Here is a 9,052-nt window from a genome sequence, read left to right as displayed (position 1 = left end):
CCCAGCTCCCAGCCTCATGTCTCCTCTCCTCCCACTCCACTCCCTAGGATTTCATCACAGCCAATCGCTTTTAGTGCTTCCAGTGCATCAGGAACCTTCCCACCTCCATGTGACACTCCCTGGGAGTGTTACTCTCTCTGTCCAGAACACTCCCCACACCTCACTCTGAACACCAGCCTATTCAGATCAAAGCTTAGATATTACCTCCTCCAGAAAGTCTTCCCCGACCACAAGCGTGGGCTAGGTGCCCTTCAAGGTGTCCCTGGCATGGTGCTGTCTCTGCACTCCATGCTCCAGCAATTGTGCTCATCTCTTCATCCTCCCACCAGACTAAAGCTCTGTGCAGGCAGAAGCCGTATCTTACGCATGACTGACTATTGTATTTCCAGAGCGAACAGAGCATATAGTAGATGCTAGATGTTTGTGAATAGCAAACTGTGTATTAGAGCATGGATCCATGGATTTGTGAGGCTGCCTGTGTGCCCACATGCTGCACATATCACCTACCTCAGTGGCCTGATGCAGGCAATGTGGAGGTCTTCTTTTCGTAACTATGAAGATGCTCAGTAAGGAGCCATGCAGTTCTCTGAGTCCTTCTCGGCTACTGTTTTAGCAGTGAATCACATGCCCTCATTTAAGGACACATCTATTTCAGTAGGTTGTACGGTACAAGGTGACCACAGATTATGTGATTATAAGGAGCAGGTTTCACCATTTTCAGTTAACCTGGCTCTCACTAAAAGTATTCAGCCATCACTTGCGTCGTTCATCCTCTTTCTAGTCCGCTGTGCCTCTAGACAAACCTTCAGGCTTCCTGCCCAGTGTTGCCATGCAGCCTTCATTCCCTCCCTATTACACTTTTTTTCCCCTGCCCAAGCAGAGGCATAGTTCTCTCTTTCAGTTTCCTAGGACCCTACACATATATATGCGTGATGGGGAGAGATATTTTCTGAATCTTGCAGCAGTGTCTTTGGCTTTGGGTTGAAACTGCTGTCTGTACAGTTACCTGAAATTTACTCCACAGTATCCATTTGATTTTTTCCAAAACACTCATTTCACTAGGCTCTTGTCTGTTCTGGGCCCCAAGCACTCTTTTAAGTTCCTCTGACCTGACCTCCAATCTTGGTTAGCAAGGGGGCATGCTCATTTAGGTAACAGATACTAAACCAGTACAGGTTTGAATTCCACCTCCTCCACTGGTAGGCAGTGTGACTTTAGTCAAGTAGCTTAGCATTTCTATACCCACTTTCCTTGTTTGTAAAGTAGGCTTAGTCATGGCACCCATCCCATGAGGCCTAAATGCATAATACAGGTAAACAACCTGGCATGTAATAAATGCTCAATGAATGTTAGCTTTTACTATGCTGAGGTCTTCCAAGCTCTTCCCTTTTTCTTTGTGACTTGGAGTCATGAAACTTCAACAGAAAAGCACACATGATTTCATCTGTATAAAGTTTTTAAAATAGGCAAGACAATTACAATATTTAGACAGTAAAACTCTAAAACAAAACAAGGAGGTGATTACCACAAAAGTCACAGTAGTGGTTGTCTCTGGAAGGTGGGAAATAGAGGGGAAGTTCTTGGAAGGAGGAAAGGAGGCTGGTCGTGTTCTATTTCTTCACCTAAAATGGTTACAACAAAAATTTGTTTTGTGATAAGTCATCTACATCCATTTCATACGCATCTCTGAATGCTTTACATTCCACAAAAGGTTAAAATCTACTAGAGTTTACTATTTAGAACATTTCGATCTAGAAACTACTTAAAAAAATTTAAACTCTTTCCCCTTCTGCTTTTCTCCCCACTTATTTTTTGTAGCAAAATATTTATAACATTTTACTATCTGAACCATTTTTACGTTTACAATTCAGCGACATTAAGCACATTGATAACGCTGTACAACCATTACTCCCATTCATTTCAACAACTTTTTCATCATCCCGAATAGAAACTCTGTGCCCATCGAGCCATAACTCTCTGTTCCTTCCACCCCTGCTCCCTGGTAATCACCATTCTACTTCCTTTCTCTATTCTCCACACCTTCCATAAATGGAATTGTACAATATTTGCTCTTTTGTGTCTGTATTATTTCACTTAGCATAATACTCTCCAGGTTCATCCATGCTGTAGCATGTTTTAGAATTTCATTCCTTTTCATGGCTGAATAATGTTCCACTGTTACGCAATCTACCACATTATGTTTATTCATGTTAACGGACACTTAGATTACTCCCACCTTTTGGATCTTGTGAATAATGCTGCTACAGGCACGGGTGGACAAATATATGCTTGAGTCCCTACTTTCAATTCCTTTGGGTATATGCCTAAGAGTAGAATTGTTGGCTCTTCTGCTTTTAAGCCAAAGGAATAGACCTCTTCTTTTCGCAAAATATTTCTGCATGAATTCCAGCCAATGGGACAGGTGAATATTAGAGGGTTGAATGAGGTAAGGAAATGAGAGAAGCTCTCAACTTTGGTCACTTGTGATTGAAGCAAGAGCCGAGCAGAAGCCAGGGATCGCTGGGTTCTGTGCCAGCATGGTGACCTCACATGTTGCTCCTGCTCTCTGTGCCCAGTGACCCCACCATGGTGTGGGAACAATAACTCCCTTGTTATCGAGGAAGAGAATAAACAAGAACAAGTGGGAGATGGTGGAGACCTGAGAGAGGCATCTTCTATAGATAAGGAACTAGGTAGAGTTTTAAATGGAAAACAAACTTTTATTAGCATTCCTCCCTGGAGAGATGAGGATGAGGAGAGGCAGAATGGGGCAGAGGTCGGTAGAGAAGGAAGGGCAGGAATAAGGGGAATGGGGAAGGAATAGAAGGTTAGCAGACAGAGGAAGTAAAGAAGGTGGAAGCTGAAGAGATAGAAGAGGATAAAGAGAATAGAAAGAAGGCAGTGAAGAAGGAAGAATATTTTCAAGTAGGAAAGGGAAGGGGGTGGAGCTTGCATCCCCACAGCTTCTGGTGCTGCTGCTAGATTCCAGAGAAAAATAACAACCCATCACTCTTCATGACTGGCAGTCCACTTTAGAGAGCCTGCTTGCAGCAGCCCTGACAGACACAAGCATCCTTAAATCAGTGAAACAGAACCGTCCTCAGCCTGACCCTCATGAAGCACATTCCCACCTAATACATTATTGACAAGGCTGACTTTTACCAAGACGCTCTGGCCTGCTGTGTAATAAATGTGTATTGGCTGCTCTTTATCACCCATTACCTCGTTAAAATAATTGTCTTAATTTCATTGTTAAAGTGATTAATAGGGCAAGTGTTAAAGGAAATTAATACTCAAAAGGAAGAATAATCTTAGCCAAAAAAGAACTCCTCTGAACTGGTCTGGTGGTAAAGTTAGGAATTTTGTAGTTAATGAGCCTTAGAGAGTTAAATATAGAATAGTCCAGGAGAGTGGCCAACTGTGGGAAATGGAAGGCAAAAGGGGTGGATTGGAGAGGCGGGGAGGGAGAAAGAGAGATTGTTTGCACATCTATGCCCACTCACGGGAGCTCACAGAGGCAGGTCAGTCTCACAGGCCTCTCTGACCCCACAGTGCTCCGCATAGTGTCGGACACCTGCATAGCCATAGAGCTCACATTGCTCAGCCTTGGCTAGTGTTCTGCGTGAATTCCCAGTAAGGAGAGACTGTAGGGGCTCTTGCTAAGTGGGGCCCTAGACTGAGGCTGGGCTGTTTTGAACAGTCTGGGGACAAGCTGTTGCTGCACTGCCTCCTCTCTGAGTTGCAGGAGGGAAGTCAGCACCTTGTTCTTCCCCTACCCCGCTGGCCCCCACTAGTGTCCAGCCGTGCACCTTCCTTCCACCCTGGGTCCCCATGGCCTGCAGAACTCCTGCGTCACTGACCCAGCAGCTGCAGAGGCAGCTGCGTTCCAGGGCAGAACTGGAGCAGGTGCCTGGGGGCTGTTCTGGACCAGTCTTTCTATCAGCAGAGATGATCTGGGGATGGAGAACTGTGATTCCCTTAGACAATTTCCTCACTAGCTTATTCAATCATTCAGCTCATGTCTATTAAGCTCCTGTGACATAGTAGGTTCTACTTTAAGAGCAGGGCCTAAGACGGTAGAAAGACTTGGCCCTTTAACTCAAAGCGTTTCCAGTCTGGTGGAGACAAAGACACATGTAAACAGACAATTACTACACATGCATTGTCGGTGTAAAGCTCACTCTCTTAGAAATCAATGTTTTTATATTCTGAAAGTTCTCATAGGCTCTCAGCCAATGGAAACTTCTCAAAAGAACTTTATTTGTGCCTTGGCCGATAGGTATACTGAAAACACCCTCAGCTAATGATCTGTGCACTCTGTGTTGAAATTCTTCCAGCCCTTCACTTTGTGTCCCTGAAAATAATTGTGATACTTAATGGCTGAACAAAGGGGCACCATGATGGCTGTGGTCCCACTGCACAGAAACAAGAGCACCATATTGGGGTGTGAAAATGTGAGCTCTTCCCACTTGAGGTAACTTCCAAAAATAGGTGGAAACAGAGAGTAGAGATAAGCAGGTAATTGGAAAGTATAGATAACCTTGACTTTATGAAGGTCATCATAAATAACAATGCAGCCTTGGAAGCAAGCTGGAAGAAACTCTGGCCCAGGTAGGTCATGACTTTAGTCTGGTATCCTAGCTACTCCGGAGGCTGAGGCAGGAGAACAGTTTGAGCCCGGGAGGCGGAGGTTGCGGTGAGTGGAGGTTGCGCCACTGACCAGTCTGGGCGACAGAGCAAGACGCTGTCTCAAAAAATAAATAAATAAATAAAGAAGAATCTAGAACTAGAAATACCACTTGACCAAGCAATCCCATTACTGAGTATATACCCAAAGGATTATAAAACATTCTATTATAAAGACACATGAAAACATATGTTTATTGCAGCACTGTTTACAATAGCAAAGACTTGGAACCAACCCAGATGCCTATCAAAGATAGACGGGATAAAGAAAATGTGGCACATATACACCCTGGAATACTATGCAGCCATAAAAAAAAAGGATAAATTCATGTCCTTTGCAGGGACATGGATGAATCTGGAAACCATCATTCTCAGCAAACGGACACAAGAACAGAAAACCAAACACCATATGTTCTCACTCATAAGTAGGTGTTGAACAATGAGAACACATGGACACAGGGAGGGGAACATCACACATTGGGGACTGTCAGGGGGGTGGGGGGGTAGGGGAGGGATATCAGGAGGTGGGGGAATTGGGGAGGGATAACATCAGGAGAAATACCTAATATGGATGACTGGAGGAGGGATGCAGCAAACCACCATGGCACATGTATACTTATGTGACGAACCTGCGCATTCTGCACACGTACCCCAGAACTTAAAGTATAAATAAATAAATAAACAAATAAATAAATGAATAAAGGATGGGAAGACAATTGGAAGAGTGCTGTGCCCTGGAAGCCATCTCCACAGAGACAATGCCAGGAGGACTCTTACATGTTCCTTTGGGTAGCACCCTGCACTGAAGTCAAGCTCTGGCCAAAATCTGCTCTGTGAGTCTGCCTTAGGCATAGCTGTTTGGGAGGCTGGGAGTTCAATTCTCACTTCAGCCTCACTTCTGACATCCTTAGATTTTTACTCAATTACAGTGGTCACATAAGTTACTAACATACAAAGTTGGTGTAGCAATATCAGTAATCCAAACAAGTTATTCCATTCAGGGTTGTTCTTATTTAAACGTTCACTTGAAATATGGGTATGGAGGTTATCAAATATCGGAAAATTGAAGGGAAAAAGTCTCTTATAAGCTTTATATGTTGAAATTTTATCAATCAGTTAGGAATAAATATTTATTATCATAAGATTAAAATGGTGCAATACTTCATGCCTATGTTGAAAGCTGTTAATTTTATGTGCAAAAACATTATTCAGAACCTTCAAAGAGTAATATGAAAAAAGAAATAGCGTGTTGCTAGATAACTTTAGGAAGAACCTGATGTCTTTTTCTGAGCAAAGAAAAGCTTGTAAAAATTTAAATAATAATACAATCCAAATATAGAGATTAGATTATATCACAATTCTTATCTTTTGTAAAATTGTCTGGGGTTTTAGTATTCATCGCATTCAACAAAATGACCTTTAAAATTTGTATTTTGTGTTTCATTTAAAAATTTCATTTAGATTATGAGTCTTTCCTATTTGTAAATTCTTCACATTTTGGAGTTTAAATTAAAAGTAATGTGTCAATCTCAGGATTTCGTATGAAAAAAACCCTCATAAGTCATGTCCAACAATATCCATAAGAAACCTTCTTCTGTTGAGACATTAAAAAATGTGAGTATGTATTGGAAATAAATGAGGCACAACTTGAATAGCCTGCTCTACCTCAAACCTCTGTTGAAAATAAGTGTCCATTAGAAGTTCAGGGACAGGGGCAGGATTGTATTGTTGATTGCTCCTGAACTACAATGCCAAACAGCTGAAATTTAACCACTAGAATTTTTAGTTATACAATTGTAATAATAATTATTGGTGGTGGTGTTTCTGATTTATTTATAAATTCCAGAAGTTCCTTTTACAATGGTGATATTTGGCTCTGGTCCAATATTAATTTTAACATTTGATATTTGGCCAAAAGATGATTTTAGTTAGTATACATCTGTCCAGTGTGGTGTGGATGCTGTAACAGACATGGTGGTAATATGGATGAAGTCCTGCCCAAGTGTCTGCAAGAGGCCAGGAAAGCTGCATGTAGAATCCAGAATGGAGACCAGGAGCATTTAATTCAAAGTTTGCCCAGAAAGCAAGGTGGGTAGGGTGTTCCAGAAAGAGAAGACAGCTAAGAAATGTCTTGAATACCTTTTGAATGTTAGGCATTACTTTGGAGTTTCTCACATGTGTTATTTTCTTCAATCCTAAACCAGTGGAATGAAGTAGGGATTCCTTTATCCTTTGTGCAAGAAGCAGAGGGAAGCTCAAGAGGGCAATTGACAGTCCTGCAGCCTTGAGGACCGAAAGAAGCTCCCAGCCTCAGGGAGATTGCCTAAAAAAACCCATGTCCCTGTGTATTAGTCCATTTTCTTTTCTTTTTTTCTTTTGAGATGGAATTTCACTCCTGTCGCCCAGGCTGGAGTGCAATGGTGCAGTCTCAGCTCACTGCAACCTCTGTCTCCCAGGTTCAAGCCATTCTCCTGCCTCAGCCTCCCAAGTAGCTGGGATTTAAGGCATGCACCACCATCCCTGGCTAAGTTTTGTATTTTTAGTAGAGATAGGTTTTCACCATGTTGGTTGGACTGGTCTGGAACTCCTGACCTCCGTTGATCTACCTGCCTTGGCCTTCCAAAGTGCTGGGATTATAGGCGTCAGCCACTGTGCCCAGCCTATTAGCCCATTTTTATGCTGCTGATCAAGACATACCTGAGACTGGGCAATTTGCAAAAGAAAGAGGTTCAATTGGACTTACAGTTCCACATGGCTTGGGAAGCCTCACAATCATGTAGAAGGCAAGGAGGAGTAAATCACGTCTTACACGGATGGCAGCAGGCAAAGAGAAAGCTTGTACAGTCAAACTCCGGTTTTTAAAACCATCAGATCTCATGAGACCCGTTCACTATCATAAGAACAGCATAGGCAAGACCCATCTCCAAAATTCAGTCATCTCTGACTGGGTCCCTCCCACAACACATGGGAATTATGGAAGCTCCAGGATGAGATTTGGGTAGGGACACAGAGCCAAGCCATATCACCCTATATCCCAGACTCACCCACTACCTCAATTACAGTGGAAAGGGACTGTCCTGAGGCTGGAGGAATTGCTGAGGCAGCCCCAACTTTGCCTAAGGCTTGATTCCTTAAAGTCCCAGCCTTATTTCCCAAGACCTTATTTCTAAAGGTCTTATTGCTCACATCACACCAGAACCATTCTCACAAGGCTGCCATTTTCATTTCCCAGCTAGGCCCAGGGCAGATGTGTCTCAAGCATCACACAGAGCCTTTGGCTTCCTTTGTGGCCCAAGCTCTCTGGACCTGCCTAGCAGTCATCCTGCGAGGCACCCCTCTAATGACCTGCTTCTCCTCATATGCTTTTCTTTTTTCTTGGTCTTTTTTCCCCCTTTCGTCTCTTCTAGGGAAAACCCACTGCCTGTCACAGCTATTGTGTTTGGAAATGAGCCTCCTGGGCTGGGGAATAAATTGCATTTTATCCCTCCCTGTCACTTCTGGTTGGGGGAACACTGAGAGATGAAAGCAGAGACTTCAAAAGCACTGCTTTTGACACAGGGCTGCATTTCTCATTTCCAAGCACAGCTGGCTGTGCTAAACCTGGCTCTTTGGTGGCTCTGGCAGGAACTGCACCTCAGCCATCCTAGAGAATCTTCTTGGCCTCCTGGGTGCAGCGCCACCTTGGAGATGGGTCTCCTGGGCCAGGCACCTGTTGGTCACCATTTTCGGTGAGTCAGGAGAGAGGGCAGGGTTTGATTCTTAGCAAAACGTTGCTGATGACAGATGACTCTGTCCTCTCCCCAGGGAGAAGCCATTCCCCTGTCTGGAGTACCCTTGCCTGAAGGAGTAAATGAGCACTTTCATCTGTAGTGTATTATTGAACCACAAAGAGAGATGCTCAATGCCTTTGATTTGGGGAATCACAGGATTCTGGCAAGGTGTTTCCCTGCCTGGTGGATCCTCATTTTCTCTCCCCTTCCCTACACTGGTCCAGCACTTGCCTCCATGCTCCTAGCTAGGCAATCTCTCATATTAAGACTCATGATCTCCTTTCTTCCTGCAGAGATGAGCATGGGTTGTGGTTCGAAGACTGGGGAAATCAGCCACCCATTGATTCAGCACATCCTGGGGATGGGAAAAATTTCCTTGAGCCCAGGCTCTGAAGGGCAAAGGCTTCTCCATCATCGCTATTTGGAGAGGCTGAGTGAGCTGGGGAACTAGAGGAGTAAGCTGGCTTCTAAGATGCTGATGTTCCCGAAGAGCTGTGGGAATCTGACAAAGCCACCAGCATCTCTATTTTCGGACCATATTCCATTCCACTCAGGAATAACCAATGCATTATGAAAGCCTTGATGACTTAACTTCT

The sequence above is a fragment of the Aotus nancymaae genome, unplaced genomic scaffold (assembly GCF_030222135.1).
Source record: "Aotus nancymaae isolate 86718 unplaced genomic scaffold, 86718_ANA_hifiasm-v0.15.2.pri h1tg000012l, whole genome shotgun sequence".
Lineage (NCBI taxonomy): Eukaryota > Metazoa > Chordata > Mammalia > Primates > Aotidae > Aotus > Aotus nancymaae.
Note: the sequence above shows the minus strand (reverse complement) of the source record.